The sequence below is a fragment of the Macaca nemestrina genome, chromosome 14 (genome assembly GCF_043159975.1).
Source record: "Macaca nemestrina isolate mMacNem1 chromosome 14, mMacNem.hap1, whole genome shotgun sequence".
Taxonomy (NCBI): Eukaryota; Metazoa; Chordata; class Mammalia; order Primates; family Cercopithecidae; genus Macaca; species Macaca nemestrina.
In genome coordinates, this window is record NC_092138.1 from 89,922,016 (window position 1) to 89,948,864 (window position 26,849).

The 26,849-nt window shown below is 36.4% G+C and overlaps 1 long non-coding RNA gene across 1 annotated transcript in view; it reads right to left on the reverse strand.

The window, feature by feature from the left end:
- LOC105487129 (uncharacterized) overlaps nt 1–26,849 on the reverse strand; it is a 63,110-nt gene that overhangs the window by 22,124 nt on the left and 14,137 nt on the right. Inside the window, exon 2 of the long non-coding RNA XR_011612817.1 lies at nt 9,950–10,141. This is a non-coding gene — a long non-coding RNA (uncharacterized lncRNA). The remainder of the gene's footprint in view (nt 1–9,949; nt 10,142–26,849) is intronic.

The window sequence follows — 26,849 nt, forward strand, 5'->3', positions numbered from 1 at the left end:
CTCTGACATGGAGTGAGTGACTTTCCCATCTATGCCAGAGATTCTTTATTTAAAAAAAAAACACAGAGATAACAATATTACTTAATCTCTAGGACATTCATACATATTAAATAAGTAAAAGCAGAAACAGGGCTTAGAATAGTCCCTGACACATGCTAATACGTATTCCATGAATACTAACCATTTTTCTTTTTCTAAACAACCCAAAGAGGTGGGTTCTACCTCATTAATAATAGGTTACCTCATTAATAAATAGGTTTTACCTGATTTAATGGTATGAAAAGGGATGTCTGGAGAGATTGAGTATATTCCAGATCAGCTGTGTGATCAATGGTGGAGACAGGATTCACATTTAGGTCCTTTAATTTTAGAGGCTGAAATTTATATTTTGCATATAAATTATCCCTGCAATTGATCACCTCAACAGCCCTGACGATGGAGCCAATAATACTCTTCCAATCACAAGCCCTCCTGCTACTATTACTGCCATCACTGCAACTTCCAGCTATCATTTATAGAGCACCTACTTTACATAAATCACATCTGAGTCTCACAAAAATTCCCTTTTTATACTACAATCTGAGGTTCACAGAAGAAAAGCATTAGTTTGCCAGGGCTGCCATACAAAGTACCACAGCTCAGGTGACTTAACAAAAATTTATTTTCTTACAGTTCTGGAGGGTAAAATTCCGAGACGAAGGTGTTGGCAGGGTTGGTTTCATTCTGAGTGCTCTCTTCTTGGTTTGCAGATGATCACTTTCTCCCTATGTCTTCACATGGTCTCTCTCTGTATGTGTCTTAATCTCTTCTTCTCGTAAGGGGAACAGCCTTACGGGATGAAAGCCCACCCATATGACCTCATTTTAACCTAATCACCCTTTAAAGGCTTTATTTCCAAATATAGTCACATTCTGAGGTACTGTGTGTTGAACTTTGGGTGTGTGTTGGGGTAGGGGGAGTCAACTAGTAGCTTGATGAAACCAGAGGTTAAATATAGGATATTCTCATTGTAGGCCACATCATCCTTCTATCTTTGATCTATTAATGAAGGCCTCCTATGTGCTAGGCATAGTTTATGGTGTTTTATCACTCCTTTTTTCACACCTAGTTCTCAGAGGAAATGTTGACTCCCTTGTATAGCTAAGGAAATTGGTGTTCCCAATGTGATCACTGACGGTCACCTTGGGATGCGTTCAAATCTTCTGACTCTACTAAGAAGAAAATTTCCTTTCCTCCTATCTTGCTCCTTTGGAGATGAGACAGCCCTTTTAAAATGATGCCATACCTGTTATATCATCAAGAGTTAGCCTTTATTCAATGTAACTCCACACAAACATGAAGATAGGCACTTAACGCGCAGAAACCTTAGAAACAATGCCAACTTTCCAAGAAATCACAACCTGGATGAAAAGGCAAGTAATGAAGAGTACAATATAAATACCAGTTGTTGTTCAATGGGAAGTGCCATCAGTAAATAGCTTCAGAGGAAGCTATAACCACTATAGAATGGTTATTCAGAAAAAAGCTTCTTGGCAGGTTTTGAGGGATGCATTTGGAAGCCGGAGTAGTTAGCATGTCAGCAACAAGAGACAGAGACATGTTTATAGGATAATTTCCAGTCACATTCTTGCTTAGATATTAATGGCTCACCACTGTCTGCCAGGTAAAGTCAAAGATTCTTAGTTTGCATTTTGCATTTGAACAAACTTCTGCTTCTGCTTTATTACCCACCATTCCCCCAGGTGCAAACCTGAGCTCTGAGCCAATCATTTCTCACCTTTGGCCCTTCACCCGTGAACAGAAACTGCATAGAGAAAAGAGCAGGGATCTCAGAATCCGGCAGGTCTGAATTTGGCTCTGCCACTTACTAACTAGTGGGACATTTCACATGTCATTTAACCTTTCAGTTTATTCCCCTACAAAATAAAAATAGTAACAAGCACCTGTCAAGGGATATATGAAGATTTAATGAAATGAACCTTTTTTTTTTTTTTTGAGATGGAGTCTTGCTCTGTCGCCAGGCTGGAGTGCAGTGGCGTGATCTTGGCTCACTGCAACTTCCGCTTCCTGGGTTCAAATGATTCCCCTGCCTCAGCCTCCTGAGTAGCTGGGACTACAGGTGCACACCACCATGCCTGGTTAATTTTTTTTTTTTTTTTTAAGTTGAGACTGTGTTTCACCATGTTGGCCAGGATGGCCTCGATCTCCTGACCTCGTGATCTACCCGCCTTGGCCTCCCAAAATGTTGGGATTACAGGCGTGAGCCACCGCACCCAGCCGAAATGAACTTTTTAAAGCACCCAACATATTGCCTACTGTATTATATAGACTCAGGATATAGTAGTTATCATTATAATAATGATGCTTTTTTTTGTGCCTGCAACTCACTTCCACTGCTTCTTAGCCTAAACAAGTCCCTTACTGCTTTTTTTATATTTATAATGTAGCTTTATATTACTGTATCATATTACTTACAGGTAGAGGCAATGTAATGTGGTGGTTAGGAGCACAATCCTGGTATCAGTCAGCTTACTATTGATTAACTCTACCACTCATTACCCTGTGATGTTAGGCAAGTTATTTGGCCACTCTTGTTTCTCAGCTTTTTAATGTATAAAATGACATTAGGAAATTGTCTGCTTCATAGAGACAGTTTTGAAGAGAAAATGAGTTTATGTAGTAGTTTCTGGAATACAGCATATATTCAATAAATGGAAGCTATTGTTATATTCATTTTTTGCAGGAAGAAAGAAGTCATGTAACTTGACCATAGTTGAAAGACTGGTGGGACAAAAACTTTTAGAATCAGAATTTTGAGTTGTGTGGGTTCCTTACAAATTTTCAACACCAATTCCCATCAGATACATAATTTGCAAATGTTTTCTCCTATTCCATAAGTTGTCTTTTTATTTTATGATTTCCTTTGCTGAGATGAAACTTTTTAGTTTATATAGTCTCACTTGCTTATTTTTGCCTTTGTTGCCTATGTTTTTGGTGTCATATCCAAAAAATTCTTGCCAAGACCAATGTCAAGTTTTTCCTTATGTTTTCTTCTAAGATTTTTGTGGTTTCAGACCTTACATTTAAGTTTTTAGCCCATTTTGAGTTGACTTTTGTGTATGGTGTAACATAAAGATCTAATTTTATTCTTTTGCTTTTGGATATTCAATTTTCCCAGTATCATTTAGTGAAGATACTATTCCTTCTCCCATTGCACACCCTTGGTGCCCTCATGGAATATAAATAGACCACATAGGCATGGATTTATCTCTATTCTGTTCCGCTGGACTATGTGCCTGTTTTATGCCAATATTATACTGTTTTGATTACTATAGCTTTATACTATACTTTGAAATTGGGTAGTGTGATGCCTCCAGCTTTATTTTTTCTCAAGATTGTTTTGGCTTTTCAGGGTCTTTTGTGATTCCATACACATTTAAGATTGCCTTTTCTATTTTTGTTTGAAAAAAATGGTACATATCTAAATAAATTGAAATCAGTATTTCAAAGAGATATTGGTACTCCCATGTTCAATGTAGCATTATTCACTATAGTCATAATATGGAAACAAAGTAAGTGTTCTTTGATGAATTCACGGATCAGGAAAATGTGGTATGTAATACATATAGTATGAAATATCATTAAGCCTTCAAAAAGAAGGAAATTTTGCCATTTGTAACAACATAGATGAGTCTAGAGGATATTATACTAAATGAAATAAGCCACACATAGAAAGATAAATAGTGCAGGATCTTATTTTATATGTGGACTCTAAACAAATCAAACTTATGGAAACAGTGAGTAGAACATTGGTTGCCAGAGCTTGGGAGTGGAGAAATTGTGATTTTGGTTAAAGTTTGAAAACTTTCAGTTACAAGATGAGTACGTTCTGGAGATCTAATGTGCGGCATGGTGACTCCAGTTAATAATGCTGCATTATATACTTAAAATGAGCTAAGAAAGTAGATCTTTTCTTCCTCTTTATTTTAATTGTCAAATAATAATAGTACATATTCATGGGGTGCATAGTGAATAGAATAGATGTTAAGTGCTCTCACACTAAACACAAGGTAACTAGTGAGGTAATAGGCATGCTAATTAACTTGATTGTGGGGATTACTTCATAAAGTATACATATATCAAAACATCACATTTTTAATTGTCATTGCACCTCAGTAAAGCTGGAGACTGGGAAAAAATTTAGTTAGGTGATTCCACAATCTGCGCTCTTAATCACCAGGCATTTGGATAACCACGTGAATAAGAAACACTTCCGCCTCCAAGTCCTTCCCCACTGTCATTATCTGAAACACACACTTGACAGCTTCTGCTGCCCAGACAACTTCAGACTGCAGATAGGATGAGCTGCCTCCCACTTTTCATTCATTTTATAAAAATGTCTGCATTGATACTGGCCCCACTTCTTTTATCATCCCTCAGCACATACAACTTTTGCAGTGAAAACAGAAGACTCAGTCAAGCAACATGTGCAGGAGCACATGATTAAAGGCAAATAATCAGGACCAACATCCAGGTCAACATAGTTGGCTGCTGAGTATGGAGTTTCTCCTAACTCCGTGTTTTAGCCAGTGCTAAACGCAGCCTGTTTTAGCCAACAGTGGCAGAAACTGAGCAATGTGTGTGCTCCATTATGTCAGGAACTTGACCATGTTTATCTCTGGCACAGAAAGGTCCCTCACTAAACATTTGCTTAATGAACGACTCACCAACCTATCTATTCCTCTGTCTATCTATCATCTATCCATCCATCTGTCCATCCGTCCATCTGTCTACCTAGGAAAGTGCTTTCCTCATCTTGCATTATGCACCCTCAAATGGGGGAGGCAGAAATGTAAGCAACAGCTCATTGTATGCTGTGTAAAAAGTCATGATGGGAGTGGGTGCTACAGACACCAGGAAAAGCTCTTATGACTAGCAAATCTGTACATTCTGCTCCACCCAAGGTGCCTTCCTGCCCACACTTAATTCTTCCACAAAAGCACAAAAAGTCACGATTATAGCAAACACTTATATAATGCTATAGTTACACTCTTAGCAAGCAGCAACAATCGTGAAAATCTTTAAATAAAAATGAAACAAGAAAATTGAAGAAATCAAGTTGCGTTATCTAATATGAAAAATACATTCAGGTTTTTTTTTTTTTTTTCAGAAAAAAAAGTGGTTCTACATTAAGACCAGAATCTATAGCACACAAGCAAACATTGTCCGTGCTTTCTTAATCCTCTGATTCATAGATTCACTCACAAGCGCTTCCGTGGCCAAAAGGTTTTATTTGGTACCTATATAAGCTTGGCTTGGCCTGGTTCCTATTTTCATTGTAAGTTTTGTTTCTTTCTTGTCATTTCTCACTCTCCTATTTACCTTCATTATTTTTATTTGTTTTGTTTTGGTTTGGGTAAGTTTAACGACATATTTTAAAATCTTTTTTAACTTTCATTTTTAATTCAGGGGTACATGTGCAGGATGTGCAAGTTTCTTTCATGGGTAAATGTGTCATGGGGGTTTGCTGTACAAATTATTTCATTACCCAGGTTTTAAGGCTAGTATCCAGTAGTTATTTTTTCTGATCTTTTCCCTCTTCCCACCTTCCACCCTCTGATAGGCCCCAGTGTGTGTTGTTCCCCTCTATGTGTCCACGTGTTCTCATTATTTAGCTCCCATTTATAAGTGAGAACGTGCTATTTTTGGTTTTCTGTTACTGTGTTAGTTTGTGAAGTTATAATGGTCTCTACCTCCATCTATTTCCCTGCAAAGGACTGATCTCGTTTTTTTTAATGGCTGCATAGTATTCCATGGTATATATGAATCACTTTTTCTTTATCCAGTTTATCACTGATGGGCATTTAGATTTATTCCATGTCTTTGCTACTATGAATAGTGCTGCAAACAACATGTGTATGCATGTGTCTCTATAGTAGAATGATTTATATTCCTTTGGGTATATAACCAGTAATGGGGTTGCTGGGACACATAGGGTATTACTGTCTTCAGGTCTTTGAGGAATCACCACCATGTCTTTAATTAATTGTGTGTATATATTGTGTGTATAATTTAATTAATTATATGTATATATTGTGTGTATATACATATATATGGATAGGTACCTGTATAAGCTTGGCTTGGCCTAGTTCCTATTTATCCATCTATCTATCCATATAAATCTGGTAAATAGAGAGCATATAGGCAATATTAACATTATCTATACCTCATACTTCAAAATAGCCCATTGGAGATTCCTTGATGTTTTTCTCACTTCCACTTTCTGCATTCTAATAATCACCAATTTCCTTTCATTGTACACCCTAAATTTCTCACAAACTCACATTTCTTAGCTCCCATAATAACTGCCTTATTGCAAGTCTTCACTGATGCATGGACCATTGCAAAGACATCTTAGGTAAGCGATCTCCATCTGCTCACCAGCAATACCATTCATCCCCAACAATGCTACCAGGACTTTTAAAAACTCCGATGTGGTCATGATCTCTGCTAACTCAATGATTTCCCAGTTTTTAAAGGATTAAGTTTGAGTTTCTTAGCATGACATAATGGACTGACCCGGCAGAATCTGACTTCTGTTTCTATCTCCCACTTCACCTCTAACCCAGAATAACTAAGAGGCAGAGATTTGCAACTGTAGGCATGTAATTGCTGTCCATTGTCTGCCAAATGGCTTATAACTCCTTGACCTTTTTAGATAATGTTCCCTTGCCTGTTGTAAGGCTCTCCACAGTTTCTGCATGCCTATTGTCTTCTTTTTAACTACCAAACTCTGGTTGTGAAAAGATAGCATTTGTCCTTGCGGAGAGCATACATTACTCCCTTATTTTTACTACCAATGCATCAAATGGTGCTACCTTTACGTAAATTTCATTGAAATATTATAACTTTCTTTTTATCGTGAAGTAATGTATGTACCTTATAAAATCTTGAGAAAATATAGATAAGCAGTATGAAAAAAATTAAATCATCCATAATTTTGTCATTCAGATGCTACTACTTTTAATATTCCGTGGGACTCTGCCTCTAGTCTTTTCTCCAAATATATGTGTTTATTTTGCAAAAACAGAATAATACTATCCACATTGTTTTGTAATGGGTTTTTTTGAAATGGAAAAATATATTTCAAAAATTATCTCCTGTGTTTAAAATTATTTCTTAATTTCATTGTCAGTGCTAAAAAGTATTTCCTTGGATGAAAGTAATAATTTTCTATTATCTGAACTGCAGTTATAACAAAAGTTTCACATTACAAATGAGAAGGCAGTTATTCTCTTTATATCTAAACCCTTAAGTATGATCACAATTACTTCTCTTTGATAAATTTTAGCAAACGTGATTTCTGGATCAATGAAGATGCACAAGTTTAAGCTTTTTGATGCATATTTCCAAATTATCCTCCAAAAAGATTCTACCAATTTTCACTTTCAAACGCAAAGTATGTCTGCTTCCTCACAAAGGTAATATGAATATATGATCTTTGATAAGCCATTGAATAAGCAAAAAGTATATAGCTTGTTGATTTGATATAACTCCTCTGTGATGGGGTTATATCAATGGAGTATATATGAATATACTTTATTTTGCATATTAAATTTATATATATAGTATTTAAATATTTTTTTCTTTTGTGATTTTTCTAATTGGGTCCTTGATTCACTTTACACTGAGTTGTTTATCTTTTTTTCTCATTGATTCATGAGTTTTTTATATCATCCTTTGTCATGTAAGCCACATGAAAATTTTATCTCCTTTTGCTGTCTGCTTTTGAGTCTAAAAATGATTTATGATTCAATTCATCTAATCCCCATTGCTTAAAATGCTACCAGTATTATGTATTGATTCCTATCTATACTCAGATCAGTTTATGAACATTTAAGAATAATCCATCAGCCTGTTCCTCTATCACTACTCTATTTTAAAATTATTTTGGTTCATATCAATATTATTCTTATTCTCATACACACTGTTATTATTTTAATAGCTACCATTTATTGATCATGGCCAACATATATACTACGTTTCAATATACAATGCTTACTACTTTTACAAAATATGTCAGATTTATTCTTCCAAACAATCCTGAGAAGACAGTGCAATTATTATATAAATATTTCACCTAAAGAACTGAGATGAATATTATTTATTATCTGGTAAAACTGAGATTAAAACTCAGGTCAGCCTGACACCACAACTACCAACTCCCAAATCCATTTACTTTACTCAGCTCCAAAATGTTTTGTACCATTTTCAGAAGTTTCATTCTTGGAGATAAACTTTAACATTATCAACTTTATAAAAAAACAGCTTTTGAATTTTTTAGGAAGCTTTTTATTGAGTTGCAACATTCATACATGCATAAACCACAAATGAACATGTGTGCAATTTATACCTAGACCAAGAAACTTACCGGCACACAAAGGCCCCATTGTGCCCCCTTCTACTCATTACTACTTTCCACACGTCAAACCTGTCCTGACTTCTACATCATTAATTAATTTTATGTGGTTTTGAATTTCTAAAAAACTACAGATTTAAATTTAGGTTGTTGAATGTCTTTTCATGTGCTTTTTAGATATTTGTTTATCTTATATTTTAAAACATCTGTTCAAACCTTTGATTACCTTTAAATTTGGTTATTTGTTTTCTTATTGAGTTGAAAATGTCTTTATGTATTCTGAATACCAGTCCTTTGTCAGATTATACACACATACACGTATATAATTATATAAACTACATACATATATATACACACTCTCTTGTGTATGTCTGCATAAAATATTTTCTTTGTGTTTGCTTTTTTCAATGTTATTTTTTGAAAGAAAAATATTTTAATTGTGGTAAAGTCTAATTCCCTATTATGATAAATGCCTACCCTAAGTTTGCAGATAATTTTTTATGTTTATTCTCCTAAAACTTTTATATTACTAGCTTTTCTATTTAGGCATATATGATCTATTCTCATCACATAATGGTATGACTGCTCTGATTTATGAGTTGGTGTTTATTTTTCCATAGGGATACAGTTGTTTAAGCATCACTTATTGAAAATATTTTAATTTCTCTATTGAATTACCTAGGACACTCTTTCTAAAATCAATTAAACATATAAGTGTGGGTCTCTTTCTTGATCTATAGGTCTGTTATTTTTCGATAGCACATGGCCTTGATTACTTGCAGCTATATAGTAAGTCTTAAAGTCAGATAGTTTAAAAGTTTGTAATTTTATCCGTTAATTTAAAAATAGTTTTAGCTATTCTAGGTTTTTGGCATTTCTACATAAATTATAGAACTAGCTTCTCAATTTGTCAAAAACTTTTGGCTGTGATTTTCATTGAGATTGCAATGAACCTAAAACTTAATACAGGGAGAGTACTGGATGTTACAATCCATGAAAATGGTATGTGTCCTTTTCGTTCTTGTTTAGCTTTTCTAAATAATGCTTTATAATTTTAGTGTGTAATTCACACATTTTGTCAAATTTTTTTATATACGTCATGCTTTACAGTGTTAGTGATAATGTAATAGTCTATATTTAACTTTCATTTTCTATTTTTTGCAACTTTTCAGAAATATGATGTGACTTTGCTGAAATCATTTTTACTTCTAATAATTTTAGATTTATTAGAATTATATGTTACAACCTTTTTAAAATATACAGTTGAACCGTGAACAATGTGTGGGCTAAGGGCACCAATCCCCCAATATGCACAGTCAAAAATCTGCATATAAGTTTTGACTCCCAAAAAATTTAATTACTAAAGCCTACTATTGACTGGAAGCATTGCTGACAACATAAATAGGTGATTAACACATATTTTATGCTATGTGTATTATATATTGCATTCTTACAATAAAGTAAGCTACAGGAAAGAAAATGTCATCAAAAAAATCATAAGGAAGAGAAAATACTATTTCTGTTTCTTACATGGAAGTGAATCATCATCAACATCTTCATCCTTGTTTTCTTCACATTGAGTAGGCTGAAGAGGAGGAGGAAGAGGAGGTATTGGTCTTGCTGTCTCAGGAGTGGCAGAAGCAGAAGAAAATCTCTATATAAGCAGACCAGAGCAGTACAGACATTTGTGGTTCAAGAGTCAACTGTATGCATATATATCATCTGCAAAGAGAAACAATTGCTTGACACAGTGGCTCACACCTGCTATCTCAGCACTTTGGGAGGCCAAGGTTGGCGGATCACTGGAGCCCAGGTGTTCAAGACCAGCCTGGGCAACAGGGGGAGACCCTGTCTCTACAAAAAGAATACAAAAATTAGCCGGACATGGTGGTGCACACCTGTAGTCCCAGATACTTGGGAGGCTGATGTAATAGAATCATCTGAACCTGGGAAGTGGAGGCTGCAGTGAGCCGTGACTAGGCCACTGCACTCCAGCCTGCATGACAGAGCAAGACCCCGTCTCAAAAAAAAAAAAGAAAAGGAAAGGAGAAGACTTACATTTTACATATTTTCCTAATTAATATGCCTTTTATTTCTTTTACTTGTTGTGCAGTAAAATACCTTCAAGAATGCGATTTTGAGAACTTTCCTTTAACTCTGCTAATCTCTTCTAAGCATTCAGGGGACCACCGGCTTGTACTTTGGTAAGACACAACGTACCAAAAAAGGAATGTCTCTCAGCAATCCTACCGTCTTGCGCACTTACTTGGTAAAGGCCAATGGGAAAGAATTGGTGAGTGGGTGCAGGCCTACTCTGTGGCTGGGCTGTCTTGAGATTCTAATCCATCAGAGCAATCCATACATAGATATTAAAAGTTTGGTAAAATGTCTGGCTACTTTCACTTCACCCACATGTATGGCAGATTCTTCTGCCTCTTTCTGTTCTGAACAAGATGACAGCAGTTGCAAGCTACTGCTTTCCTAAGAATATCTTGTTTTTTAAATTAATTTATATAGGTTTCTTCGGGTCTACAGCTATCCAAAGGATTAGCTTATCTGGCTTTTTTATGTTGTTAGGGCAGGAAGGGCATACATCTTAACTAGGAGTTAATAACGTATATATTTCCTTAATATATTAATGTCTAACAGTTGAATTTGTTGGTTTCCTCTATTAAATTGTTGTTTTCTATTTAATTAACCTCTGCTTTTGCTATTTATTTCTTTATTCTTTATAGTCACAACAAGATTTGCTTTTCTTTTTCTAATATCAAGAGGTAAAAGTTTAGATCATTGATTTTCAGTCTTACTCCTTATCTACTGTATTTAAAGATTTTAAGTGTAAGCATAGCTTCAGATGCATGTGACAAAATCTCAGGTCACATTTTCAAAATCATTCAGTTCAAATATTTTAACATTTTTATTGCAATTTCTTTCTTGGCCCAAAATTATTTAATTTCTTGGTGGTGTAGATTTTTCAAATTATATTTTGTTATTGATTTTCAGTTTTAAACCCATTATGGTCAGGATTTTACTCTCCATGATCTCAAGTCTTCATAACTTGTGAAGGTTTGCTTTATGTACTATCATATCATCACTTTAGGTAGCTACTTTATATGCCTCAGCTAAGAATATTGAATGCAGTATTTATATATGTCAATTGTTGTCTTTGTGCAGTGAAGTGTGAGAACATAAAAATTAGGCCAACGTTATTATATTATTCATATATTTATGTATCTCTGGTGGTTTATGTACTCTCATTATAAGTCAGGAGAGAAGTGCCTTAAAAATCCCCCACCACAATTGTGGATTTGTTTATTTCTCTTTTTCAGTTATTTCATTGCTTTATATATTTGGGGAAACAGTTATTAAGTGTATACAAACATAGAATTACTATGTCTCCTGGTCCACCAGTTTTATGAATTCTTTTCCAAATGTCCCATTTTGTTTTTTTTGTTTTGGTTGTTGTTAATGTTCATCCTTTTGTTTTAAACAAAAATTTTAGTGTACAAATCTTTGAATACATTTTCATGAATTGTTACTATTCTTTGATCCAGCAAACACAATATATATATTTAATTTGTTACAATGTACTTAAAATAATACTGAATGTCTTCTGTCTACTAAAATAAAGATAGACAATTCTGGCTACAGTAAATTTCCAATTATCCACCCTCCATCCTTTTTTGGTACTATGTTGCCATATATTACACACACGTGTATATATCTATGTGTGTGTATATATATACACACACTATATGTAGCATATGAGTCCATATCTATATTTATATTTCACAGATATATGTTATAAACCCAAAAATGATTGTCATAATTTTTGCTTGAAACAGCCTTCACTATGGAGAGGAATTTCTTGGATCACCTTCAAGAGAACATGCTAAAAGTTGAAGAGGAAAAATTCTTCCAAACTCATTCTACAAGGTCAGCATTACCCTGATACCAAAATTAGACAAAGACTCAGCATAAAAAAAAAAACTACAGGTCACTATTCCTTGCAAACATAAATGCAAAAATCCTCAACAAAAGGCTAACAAACCAAACGCTGAGGCGCATTAGAAAGCATTCACTGTGATCAAGTGAGAATTATCCCCAGGATGCAAGGATGGTTCAACATACTCAAATCAATAAATGTGATACATCACATCAACAGAATTAAGGATGAAAGTCATATGATCATTTCAACAGATACAGAAAAAGCATTTGATAAAATTCAATATCCCTTCATGATAAAAAGACACACAACCAACAAGATATGGAAGAAAGGTACCTCAACACAATAAAGGTCATATGTGACTAACTCACAGCTAATATCATACTGAATGAGGAAAAGCTGAAAATGTATTCTCTGATACCTGAAAGAAGACAAGGATACCCACCTCACCACTCTTATTAAACATAGTACTGAAAATCTTTGCCAGAGTAATTAGGCAAAGGAAATAAAGGTCATCCAAATTGGAAAGGAGAAAGTCCGATTGTCCTTGTTTGCAGACCACATACTGTTATATATAGAAACCCTAAAAAGTCCACCAAAACTTTTAGAACTGATAAATAAATTCAGTAAGCTTGCAAGATACAAAATCAACATAGAAAAATCAGTAGCATTTTTATATACCAACAATAAAAGAGCAGGAAAACAAATCTAATTTACAATCACTACAAACAATTAAAATACTTAGGAATAAAATTACCAAGGAGATGAAAGTTCTCTGCAAGAAAAACTACAAAACACTGATTTATATACATATATTCACCATTTTTAGTATTCTTTATCATTTCTTATATATACAAGTACAAAAGTCATTATCTGATACTATTTTTTTCTTTCTGGAAATGTTTCTTTTATCATTTTCTAAATTATGTTTCATAGCAATAAATTCTGTCAGTTTTGTTTAACTGAAAATGACTTCATTACACTATACATTTTTTTCTTTCAGCATTTTGAATATCTCAATCCAACGTCTTCTGCCTTTCATTGTTCCCAATGATCATCTAGCATTAATCATATCATTGTGTCCCTGCAAGTAATGTGTTGTTTTTTTACCTTGCTGCTTTTTTAAAATTACTTTTGGCTTTTGGCAATTCTACCATGATGTGCTTGTGTGTGTGTGCACATGTATGTGTGTGTGCATGTGTGCACTTATCTGTATACTCCTTGACAGTTTTTTAACTCCTTGGATCAATAAATTAATATTTTACTTCAACAAATTTAGGGAAAATTTGACCATTACATCTTCAAGTATTTTCCTGCCCTACACTATCTTTTTATTCTGGGATTCTAATTGTTGGGCTGCTTAATATTGACCATAGGTCTCTCAGGCTTCTTGCTTTTTTTTTTCAATCTTTCTCCTCTCTTTTAGTTTGATTAGAAAATGTCTATTGATCTACATTTAAGTTTAGATATTCTTTCTTCTGCCATCTCAAATCTGTTGTTGAATCCACCTAATGATTTGTTTTCACTTCAGTTGTTATACTTTTCTTCTGATCTCAAGTTTTTTATGTTACTCTTTATATTTTCTTTTTCTCTCAGTTTTTTAAAGCTGTTATTTCATTAAATCATATAGTCTTAATTCTTCAAGCTTATTTGCTTTTAAATCTTTGACTACACTTACATTAGTTTATTTGATGTTTATGACTACTGAATCCAACAGATGGACACACTCAGAGTCAATTTCTATTGGCTGGGTTTTGTTTGTCTCTTTGTTTGCTTTTCTGAATATATATTGATGATGCTTCTTTGCATGTTTGATATCTTTTGATTGAAAATTGAACATTTCAGATAATGTGTTTCCCTGATAATCACATTTCAGGGATTCTGGAATTTGTTGGGTTCCTCTGAATACTGTCAATTGTTTGTTCTAACAGGCAGTTAATGTGCCTTTACTGAAACTATGAAATCTGTCTCCCTGTGGTGTGCAGCAGCTGATATATTTGCTCATTTATCTTGGCTAGAAAGCTATTGCTTTTTAAGGCATATCTTCTGGGTATTTCCCATATCTGCATATCCTTAGTGGTCAGCCAAAACTTAGGGTAGACTCTGCCTTCAGATTTGGGGGGTTAACCTCTCTGTAATTTTCATGATCCCAAGGTTTCTCACTTAATTTTCTGATTCCTTTATCAGCTCCTGTTTCTACTTTAACACTGTAAGCCAAGAAGGTTTCACTGAAATTCTGTGTGGGTTGGAAAATAACTCAAAGGTGAAGCAAACACACAAATCATATTAGGAGTAGCTATTTTATTTCAACTGTAGACCCTTTCAGTTTTCACTTATTCTTTTGATGAGCTCTCTGAGGTCCTCCGTGTGGGCAGTTTATTGACCAGCTAAGGATTAGAGCAGACTTACTACTCAAATTTTAGATATCAGTCTTTCAATCGCTTTCTTACTTCAAAAACTCTCTTTTAAATTTCTAGTATTTCCTTTGCTCTGTCATCTTTCCCCTCAAACCAAAAAGGCTGTGTTTTCCCATCATCCAATCTGTGAGGACCGGGCAAGACACTGGGATAAGAAAGCCACAACCTCCTGGTTCTTCTTTGGTGCAGTGACAGTCTCTGAAGCATAAGCTTTTCTCCAGTTTTATCCTGCTCTTTATTATTTTGCTCATCTATAATTTTTTTAAACTAATGTCCAGTTTTTAAACTATTTTTAAATTTATAATTGATACAATAATTGTACATAATATGCATGCATTGTAATATCACACTGTACCTTGATGTTCTCCAGTTTTTATCATTATTTTCTGTGAAAGAAATCACCTGTCCTCATCATGCAGTCATTATTAGAAGTCATGCCCTGATTTAATAGTTTTTATTGTGCTATTTTTCATTTATTTGTATAGATAAAATTGTATAATATATTGGCTGGGCATGGTGTTTCACATCTGTAATCCCAGCACTTCGGGAGACCAAGGAAGGCAGATCACTTGAGGTCAGGAGTTTGAGACCAGCCTGGCCAACATGGTGAAACCCTGTCTCTACTAAAAATTACAAAAAAAATTGGGTTGCCATGGTGTAGGTGCCTGTAATCTCAGCTACTCAGGAGACTGAGGCTTGAGAATTGCTTGAATCTGGGAGGCAGTGGTTGCAATGAGCCAAGATTGCATCACTACACTCCAGCCTGGGTGACAGAGTGAGACTCTGTCTCAAAAACAAAAATTATGTACTATATTTATCACCTTTTAGAATAAGTATGGTGTTTATTCCAAATTAGTGAAATAAATTTTTAAAAATTCCTTCCTTTTGTTTTAAATAACTAAGTAACCTAGAAACTGCATTTTAAAAAATTTACAGACCTTTCTATTAAACATTCTGGGCATTGCTGTCTCTGTATTACTTAAATAGTTTTCACATTACATCCATGGGTACTTTCAACTTATGCTTTCTTCAATCTTGATAATTTATGTTTATTTCAGAAATAATTTTCTATATATTTTAAAGTTGATTAGTAAAGCATTGTACATCACATTCTTTCATCCATCATTCTTTCATCTTTTCATCTGTATACGGTTTCTTTGTATCCACTGTTACAAGTTCTTTCTGTTTCCTATCGTGGTTTATTTGAGTTTTCTCCTATTTCCTATTACACTCATTTAATTTGGTTGTTTATATATGAGTCCTGTTCTTTAGGCTGTGAACACCCTGAAGTCAGGCATTATGCTTTGATTACTTCTATGACTAAAACCCAGTACAGTGCCTTTCACATTGTAGGTCTTTACCTACTGTGTGTTCAACTGAACTGCGAACGCCTGGAGTTATTTATGGAGAAACTCTCTATTAAGCCAACCCAAAATGATTCATTAAACGTTAGCACTTACATGGGATAACATAGTTTCATTTTACAAATTATGAAACTGAGAGAAGAGTTGGTTTGCCCAAGGTTAGTTACACAGCAAGTTTGTGGTAGAACAGACTTCTTCCCAGCAAACCATGCTGTCTTCCTAAAATGAGTTAAATCTAAGACAGTCTCAATTACTATCTCTTCCATACATATATATTCAAGTAAAATCAGTAATGATTCCAACACAATTTCCAGCTCTAAAATTACAAAAGTCTTTCTATTAGTACTCTGCTTTGTGAAATTACTTTTTGTTATTAATGACACCTACACCGGGGCTCCCGGTTCTCAGTATTGTGTCATCCCAGGAACATGTCAGTGTGTGATGGATGTGGCTAATTTACCGATTCTTTGCAACTTTGTAGAGAATCGCCCTGCCAGTTTTGGCAAGAAGGCTTGGTGTATTAAAATTGGAACCCACCGTCGAAGGTAAATAATGTCTATGGGTGTCTCATTAAGAAAATGTGTTTCAATTGGGGTAAATAAATAAGCTATTTCTTTTCTTTTGGCCATATTAATATCTATTTGTGTCTATATGACAATAAACTTAGAATATTAAAGATAGGACTAAACTGGAAGTTGGGAAACTGGGCAGTAGACCAAATGTTGCCACTAACTTGCTGGCAACTTATTTCCTTTCTAGAAATCAGAAATTTGTCATCTTTAATTTGAACCACTTAAAACTAGGTACACAGAGTTTGAATATGGCTTAGAGGTATTTTAGGGGGCTCTATTTAATAGGTAATCCCAGAAAAGTTTTCAGAAGTCATATCTTTGCCTGACCCTAAATAAATAAGAAGGAAGACCAGTTTTTAAGAGAAGTTTTCCTATAAACTCTGCAATTAATTTGGGATCCAAAAAGTAATGCTACTATTCCAAAAGAAGCCACCCTCCAAAAGTTGCACAAGAAACAACAGAAAATATGTTCTACATATTCAAATGACTAAGAAATCACTTTTGGCATTTTCATTTTAAGGTGATGAGTGAGAGGAAACATGTGAAAAGGTTTTATGAGAGTAGTGACATTAGAGATAGTCCTTGAGAAATGAAAATGATTTTCACATGTATGTATTAATTCATTCACTTCTCTAGTTCTTTGTTTATTTGGTATGTAATTGTTGAAACTATATGGTGTACCCACACTACACTAGCCATTGAGGATGGGACGGTGAGCATGATAGAACTTGCAGTCTAGGTAAGGACATAGACATTAATCCAATGATCACATATATGTGTCATTACCAATGACTATAACTATTACATATTAAGAAATGTTTAACCTTTGTGGAAAGCAGTGTGGCAATTTCTCAAATAACTTAAAACATAATTACCATTGAACCCAGCAATCCCATTATTGGGTATATAGCCAAAGGAATATAATTTGTTCTACCATAAAGATATATACACATGCATGTTTTTTGCAGGACCATTCACAACAGCAAAGACATGGAAACACCCTAAATGCCCATTATTGGTAGACTGAATAAAGAAAATTTGGTACCTATACACAATAGAGTGCTATGCAACTATAAAAAAGAACAAGATTATAACCTTTGCAGCAAAATGGAAGGCAATGGAAACCATTATCCTAAGTAAAATAACAAAGGAACAAAAAACTAAATACTGTATGTTCTCAGTTGTAAATGGGAGCTAAACAGAAATAATTCATGGATACAAAGAGGAGAAAACAGATACCAGGTCTGCTTGAGGGTGGAGAGAGGGGAGGGAGAGGATAAAAAGATACCTTTTGGGTATTATGGTTTTTACTTGGGTGACAATAATCTGTATACCAAACCCCTGTGACATGTGGTTTACCTATATGACAATCCTCCACATGTACCCCCAAACCTAAAATAAAAGCTAAAAGACAAAAAAAAAAAAAAAAAAGAGAAATGTTCAGTATGACTTGATGTGATCCAATGAGAGTGGAGAATGGTGTCCAATACATGAAGAAGTGACACATGCATTGATGTCTACAGTGACTGGGTTAAACGGAGGTCAGAGAGTTTGGTAGAAGGACTGTCATGTGCAAAAGCCCTGAAGAGAGAGGGAGCATGGTATCTGTGGAATAGAAAGAAAGTCAGTTAAGTAGAGTCAAGAATCAAGAAGGGACATTAGGAAGGGATATTCTGGGCTACAGAATAGATATGAGGGGAGAAAGGCATAGACTTTCCTGAGAAATACAGGTAGTTGCATTTGGTAAGGGCTTTGAATATCTGAGGAAGCAAATTGGGATTTGGTGAGGGAAAAGTGAGTTGAGTTTGTATTGTAGAGAGGTTTAGCTGACAGGTTAAGTAATTCCAGCATAGACACCATGTGTTAAAGAGAGATTCTGAAAAGTTATTGACCTTAGAGTATGCTTTTACAAACTTACATTTGTCACCAGGTGAAGAGATTACAAAGAAAGGGGAAAAAAAAAATAACTTCACCATAAGAAATGGGCTCTGTGAGAGCCACAATGTATACAGACAGCTGGATGAGTATCTGCACTGATATTACTGCACATCTTGTACGTTCTTTTATGTGGCTAGTTGCAAAAATGTGTGAGGAATGGAAGCTTAGCCTCTTCCTTTTCATCACGGATGCTGTTTGTTGTTGCTTTCTGCCCTTTTTTCTTCCTTGAGGTGTCACCCAAGCAGTACAAAGTGACATGCGAAAAATAAAAGCATCTCTTTTTCATAGTTGGGTTGTAGTAACAGATGGTCATGTTCACTCAGCAAAGACAAATAGCTCAAATGATAAACACAACAGGGTTGAGAGGTGCAGGAGGGAGATTTTTGCCAGCATCCTCACTTATAGCTGGCTCTGGAAAGAGAACAATCATCTTTTACATTTTAGTTCTTGCAAAGGAGGGGAATTTGAATACCTGTGCTGGAAAGAATGTAAGCTCACTAGAGAGAGGAAGAGTCTGTTAAGGTCCATGTTTCATCACACCATGGGAGGTAAGCTCCACTCACACCCCCTCAGCTTCTATATTCAATCTCTTACCGAGGCCCGACAAGTTTGTTTCTTAAATTTCTGTCTGCCTCTCTTCAACTCCATCCAAGTATTCAGGCCTCCATAATCTTTTCTATGTTATTTCAAAAGCCTCCCAAATAATTCCCTCTTCTCTGCAACTGTTTCCTTGCTTCCTAGTATCTATGCTGCTATTTGTCATCTTTCTAAGATGGAAATTTGATCATGTTGCTCTCTCATTTAAAACCTTACACAGGTTCCCTGTTGCATTCAGTCTATAACTCAAATTTCTGAATCTGCATAAAGGAATCAGCCCCTTCCTATCTTGGAGCCTCATCTCTGCGCAACACTGCTCCAACACAGACAGGAACACACTTCTGCTCAATGGCTGATGGTCTATTTTCAGTTCCATGAAGGTTCTTCATGATCTGAGCCCCGTGGTTTCCCATTCTGATTTGATTTTACTAGAGTAGCTTTCCTTGCTCCTACTCACCCATCAAGAACCCATTCAACATCTCCTCTCCATGAGGTCCACTGTGAGTTTGCCTTTAAGAACACTGAATAATTAATTACCCCCTTTTAACATCCACATGTCTTTTACATTTCTCTGTCATCTCACCAATAATAATTGTATTATAAGCATTTGTTAATGTGGCAATATCCCCATTATTTGGGGCTTCCTGAAGAAAATGGCAAAACTTTGTTAGTCACCATTTATCTCTATAGTGTATTATGGGCTCTCACAATAACAATACTATAGCCAATATTTATGGAGAGTTACTGTGAGACAGGAGTTGCGCTCAGGCCCTTTTTCAATGGTATGGCATTAGGACCTCAATATTGTCTTTTTTAAATTCAAGTTGCTCATCAAATAAAGTATGATCCATTTGCTGATTCACAAATTATGAGGATAAATTATGTCCTTGAAGTAAAACTCAGTTAAGGACTTGAGATAAAAAGAACAATTTAAAGATAGATGGAAGAGTTGTGTGTCTGCCATACAAGACATTCAGTCTAATTTGAGAAGTATTGATTAAATACCTGCTGTGTACCCAGTCATGTACTAAGCAATTAACCAAGTGTTTGCTTCAACAGAGATGTTCCACGTTATTCAAAGTCAATTTCTTCAGTCTGTAAATGAAAATAAACTAGTATTTTGACATTAATGTTTTAATCTTATGCACATAAAAGATCATAGCAAGGACTCAATACTGTACAGAGGTCTGAGTTCAATGCTTGGCATACGATGTAAGAGAAAGAGAATTGGCTTAGGAATCAGCAGAATTCCAGTCCCTATTCTGCTACTTTCTAACTAGCAGAAGTTGGGGCCAGATTCCCTCCCTCTCTGTATATCAGTTTCACCACCTGGAAATGGAGAAAAGTGGATTATTTGGTCTCTTCCATCTTTGATACATTCCATGACTCTACAGCTCCCTCCTCAAAAGATTCTCTAAAAATGCTGTTTTCATTACCTTGCATTAAAGCAATTCCCCTTCTAGTCTTTCAGATCTACACACCAAGAGAAGCTGCTAGTGTTATCAGAGGTTTCTATTCTAAGGTTAATTATAAGACATTTTTGGAGAGGAAGATATATCCATGAGACTAAAACAGACCAGTAAAGAACCCATTTCTGACCCAGTGTTATTCTCATGTTATGTATTATTAGATAATATGATTTGGATGTTTTTCCTTTCCAAATCTCATGTTGAAATGTAATTCCAAATGTTGAAAGTGGAGCCTGGTTGGAGGTGACTGGATCATGGGGGTGGATTGGTGGATCCCTCACAAATGGCTTAGCACCATCCCCTTGGTGATAAGTGAATTCTTGCTCAGTTAGTAGTTTGCTTAAAAGCCTAGCATCTCCACTTATTACTGTCTCTCTCTTTCTCTCTCTCTGTCTCTCTATCCCTCCCAGTCTCTAAGAAGTTCCAAACTTTGAAGACTGGAAGAGAGACAGAAGTTTGATACTTCTTAGACTGGTAAAATGGTTGCAACCAAAATGTTGATAGAAATATGAGCAGTGAAAGCCAGACTGACAAGATATTAGAAGAAAATGAGGACGTTACTGGGAACTGGAGTCACCTGGGTTAAGCCCTAGCAAAGAACTTGGCTTCACTGTGCCCTTGTTATCTGTGGAAGGTTGAACTTAAGAGTGATAACTTAGGGTATCTGGCAGAAGAAATTTCTAAGCAGCAAACATTCAAGAAATGGCATGGCTGCTTCTAACAGCCTATAATCAGATATGAGAGCCAAGAAATGACTTGAAGTTGGAACTTATATTTAAAAGGAAAGCAGAGGATAAAAGTTTAGAAGACCTGTAACCTGGACAAGTAGTAGAGAAAGAATCTAAGCAGGCTACAGAACAACCACTTGCTAAAGAAATTACGATAACTAAAAGAAAGCCAAGTGCTAATATCCAAGACAATGGGGAAAAGGCCTAGACGGCATTTCAGAAGTCTTTGGGGCTGGGCTTGGTTGCTTACCCCTTTGAGAGGCTGAGATGGGAGGATTGCTTGAACCCAGGAGTTTGAGACCAGCTTGGGCAACATAGGGAGAAACCATCTCCACAAAAAAAAATTTAAAAAAATTACTAAGCAGGCACAGTGGCCTGCACCTATGGTCCCAGCTACTTGAGAGACTAAGGTGGGAGGATAACTTGAGCCCAGAACATCGAGAGTGCAGTGAGTCATGATCTTTCCACTGCACTCCAGCCTGGGTGACAAAGCAAGACACTGTCTCAAATAATAATAGTAAAAAATGTCTTTGAGACAGTCCCTCCCATCACACACCCAGAAAGCTGGGAGAAGAGAATGGTTTTAGGGGACAGGCCCAGGGTCTTGCTTCCCTCCTCAGCTTCAGGACATTGCTCCCTGCATCCCAGCCACTCCAGGTCCAGCCTTGGCTCAATGGGGCCTAGATACACCTTGGGCTACTGCTTTGAGGTCACAAGCCATAAGCCTTGGCAGCTTCCATGTGGTATTAAGCCTGCTAGTACGCAGAAAGTAAGAGTGAAGGAAGCTTAGTGGCCTCCACCTAGACTTCAGAGGATATATGGGAAAGCCTAGGTGCCAGGCAGAAGCTCCAGGGGTGGAGTTTTCACAGAGAGCCTCTACTAGAGGTTAGAGCCCCCACACAGAGTTCTCACCAGGGAACTGCCTACTGGAGCTCTGAGAAGGGGGCCGCCACCCTCTAGACCCAAGAATGGTAGAGACAGTGGCAGCTTGGATCCTCAGCCTAGAAAAAGCTGCAGGCATTGGACTCCAACCCATCAGAGCAGCTATGTGGGCTGCATCCAGCAAAGCCACAGGGGCAGAACTGCCCAAGGCCTTGGGAGCCTATCCCTCATTCAGTGTTCCCTGGATGTGGGTCACAGAGTCCAAGGAGATTATTTTGGAGCTTTAAGATTTAATGACTGTCCTGCTAGGTTTCAGACTTGCGTGGTACCTGTAGCTCTTTTCTATTGTCTAATTTCTGCCTTTTGGAATGGGAATGTATACCTAATTCCTGTACCTCCATTGTATATCAGGAGTAAATAACTCATTTTTTAAATTTCACAGGTTTATAGGTTGAAGGCACTCATCTCTGGATAAGACTTTGTGCATCACACTTGGGACCTGGGAATTTTGAGTTAATGCTGGAATGAATTAAGACTTTGGGAGACTATTGCAAAGGCGTGATTGTATTTTGAAATATGAGAGGAACATAAAATCTGGGGGGCCAGTGGTAGAAAGATATGGCTTAGATGTTTGTTGCCTCCAAATCTCATGTTGAAATGTGACTTCCAGTGTTGAGCTGGGGCTTAGTGGGAGGTATTGGGTCATGGGAGAAGATTTTTCATGAATGGCTTAGCACCATCCTCTTGGTGATAAGTGAGTTTATACTTGGTTAGCTCATGTAATATTCGGTTGTTGAAAAGAATCTGGAACTTCACCTCCCCCCTGCTCTTGCTCCTGCTCTCACTGTGTGATACCTTGGTTCTACCTTCACCTTCTGCCATGACTGTAAACTTCCTGAGGCTTCACTAGGAGCAGATGCCAATGCCATGCTTCCTACACATTTTGCAGAACTGTGGCCAATTAAAACTCTTTTCTTTATAAATTGTCCAGTCTCAGGCATTCTTTTACAGTAACATAAAAATGGATTAACACACTAGACAAGGTACTAAAGAGGTTAGATAGGTGGCCCTGAAGTTAAAATGTCTAAAATAACATCCCAGTTCTGCAAACTGTGTGCCTTGAGGTAAGAAACTCAGCCTCTTAGTGCCTCATTTTTCTCAAATTCAAAAGATGGATAATAATGTTACCTATAGCATAAGTTTATTTTTTAGTAAAATCATTTACAGGCATTACTTGTTTTATTGTGCTTTGCTTTAGTGCACTTAGAAGATACTGTGTTTTGACGAATTGAAAGTTTATGGCAACCTCACGTGAAGCAAGTCTATCTAGTGTCACCACTTACCCCACAGCATGTGCTCCCTTTGAGGCTCTGTGTCACATTTTCGTAATTCTCATGGTATTTTGAACCTTTTCATTATTATTGTATCTGTTATGGTGATCCATGATCTTTGATGTTACTATTGTAATTGTTTTGGGGCCCCACAAACCATGCCCATATAAGGCAGCAAACTTAATTGATAAATGTATATGTTTCGACTGCTCCCCTGATCACCCCTTCCCCATCTCTCCCTCTCCTTGGGCCTCCTTATTCACTGAGACACAGCGATATTGAAATTAGGCCAATCAATAATCTTACAATGGCTCTTAATTGTTCAAGGGAAAGGAAAAGTTGCATGTCCCTCACTTTAAATCAAAACCAGAAATGATTAAGCTTAGTGAGGAAGGCGTGTTGAAAGCCAAGAGAGGCCAACAGCTATGCCTTTTGCATAAAACAGTTGGCCAACTTGCAAATGCAAAGAAAAAGTTATTGAAGTACACTAAACGTGCTACTCCAGAGAACGTATGAATGATAAGAAAGCAAAACAGTATTATTGTTGATATGGAGAAAATTTTAGTGGTCTCGATAGAAGATCAAACAGCTACAACATTCCCGTAAGCCAAAGCCTAATCCAGAGCAAGGCCCTAACTCTCTTCAAGCCTGTGAAGGATGAGAGAGGTGAGGAAGCTGCAGAAAAAACGTTTGATCAGTCAGCCAGCATCAACATCAAGGCAAGACTTCTGCTAGGAAAAAGATTATAACTTGCTAAAGGTTCAGATGATTGTTAGCATTTTTAGCAATAAAGTGTCTTTATTTAAGGTCTGTACTTTGGTTTATTTTAGACATAATGCTGTTGTACACTTACGGAACTAGAGTGTAAACACAGCATTTATATATACTGAGAAATAAGACTTTGTGTGACGTGCTTTATTGTGGTATTTGGTTTATTGCAATGGTCTGGTGCAAAATCTCCAACATTCCCAAAGTAGCCTGTATAGTGAGCCTGTATAGCGTTTAGAATAATTTTTGCACATATTGAGAGCTCCTTAAATATCATTATTATTACTCGTGTTTACATTATTAATCAAGGTGCTACTTAATTTATCATATAAGAAAATTAAAATCCAGGGAAGTGATATGACGTTTTCACAGTCAGAAAGCAATTCCTTCATCAGAAAATAACCCTAAAAATTAAAAAAATAATAATTGTAACAGCAACAAAAATTTGTATAACCTTTTAGGTTTGCAAGTGCCATCAGATAGGAACACTTATTCCACTTACAAAAGAAGAGCCAGAGAGGTTAGGAGATCTCTTCAAGGTTGCCAAGTAATTCATAATAAAGCTAGGATATAAACCTGGATAATCAATGCCACAGCTCTCCTGTTCCTTAAAAATTACAAGGTTGAGAGTAGATACAAGCCCCCACTCACATTCCCTTGTGCCTCCCTAAATCCTTGACACCTGTATCAGTTCCATAAGAAAGGTCTGGAAAGTTAGGAGATGAGACTATAACAAGGTCAATGTATCTGTCAGAGTATCGGTTCATCTGCCTATCAATCATTTGTCTTCCAGTTACTGTCTGTGGATCTGGGGAATGTTAAGCCCTGATTGAACTTAGCAGAACGTGCTTCCTCTCTCTCCAGAGTACTGCTACAGTCTGTCTGCCTCCCCAAGTACTCCTTTGAGCCCACCGGGAAACCTTGAAGTCTCCTCTGAAACTCTGAGCCCCATGCCCCCAAGCAGATGTCCAAGGACGTTTGCTCACTTAATGGTTTGCTCAAGACGTTTGAGGATGCGCACTGTCTCCTTATCAGCCTTCTGAAACATGCATTATCCATCTGTCCTTGAAGCAGGTCCCCTGGTGTAGTGATTAAAACAGTCCTGTGTTGGATAAACCCAGTGCAATTTTCCAAAAGTCATCATCTCTGCATTTCCCCTGCTGCAGCAGAGCACCTTGCCTCCAATTTCTGGGCTTGCTCATTTGTTTTCCTTCAGACAATCTTAGAGACACTCTTTCAGTGACCTCTGCTAAGGGAAGAGAACAGTACGCACGTATTCAACATTATGCAGACACAGTGACAAATTGGTCTATTTTTTATGCTTGACAGAAATGGGAGGGGTGGGAAACAGGAGAGACATATCAACTCATGATATCTTTGACCACTGGTAGACAGAGTTTGGAAAAAACCTGTTTCTTTCTTTCTTTTTTTCTTAAGTTTCCTTCCTTATGTCTGTTGCCAGGTCCTTCCTTTAATTAGGCCTGGAATGTGACAACAGTAGGCTGCATTCCTAGTAGATATGAAGCAATATGACCAAGATAAATTATTTAGTACTCTCCTAAACCATCTTCTCTTCCTAACCTCTCCCCCAAGTCTGTCCTTAGTGAGTGAAACAATCATTCTCCAGTTAATCTGATATTCAAATGCAGGATGCATTTCACCTCCACTCTCTACTTTATTCCTCATGTCATTAAGTCCTATTGATTCTTCCTTAGAAACATATTTTTTTGTTCACCTCTCTTTCCATTTCTACATTGTGTCCCCTGTATGGGTTTATGAAGGGATGATTCCCCTACATCTGCATTTGTGTAAGTTTTGTTATTTCAACAACTTTTTGTTGCACTGCATAATCACTTATTGTTTTGAATCATTTTGCAGTGAATGTAAAGCATGTTTGGACTGATTATCCCTGCTCGCCTGTGTGGTGTTGGATGTGTGTTCTTTCCTGAAAGGTACAATCGTTCAGGGTTTCATTGTGTATAGTGTCTCTCAAACCAGAAAGCAACCAAAAGGATGAATGGTAGATGGGTGGAGAATTTATCAGTGATCTTGATCATAAAGGGATCATAGTGGCTGGGAGATAATTCTATGCAATTAATTGTAACATTTGATTGTTCACTTTGAAATAAATTAGGAGATGCAAAGAGAGAAATCAGAAAAGTGATCAGCTACATCACTCCTTCCTCTGGGTGGCTATCTTCCTTACTCCCTGTGCTCTTACTGAGTTCGTCCCACCATACTCTCATAACTCCTTATTGATCTACTCTCATACACACAAGATACTGGACTCCTTGTGGAAAAAAAAAATCTGCCTTTTCTGACCAATGTATCCTCAGCCTCTACAGACTTTCTCAGTGTTTCTGAATAGATGCTTGATGCTTTTTGAATTGAGTTGAATTGTGATAGTCATTGGGGCTA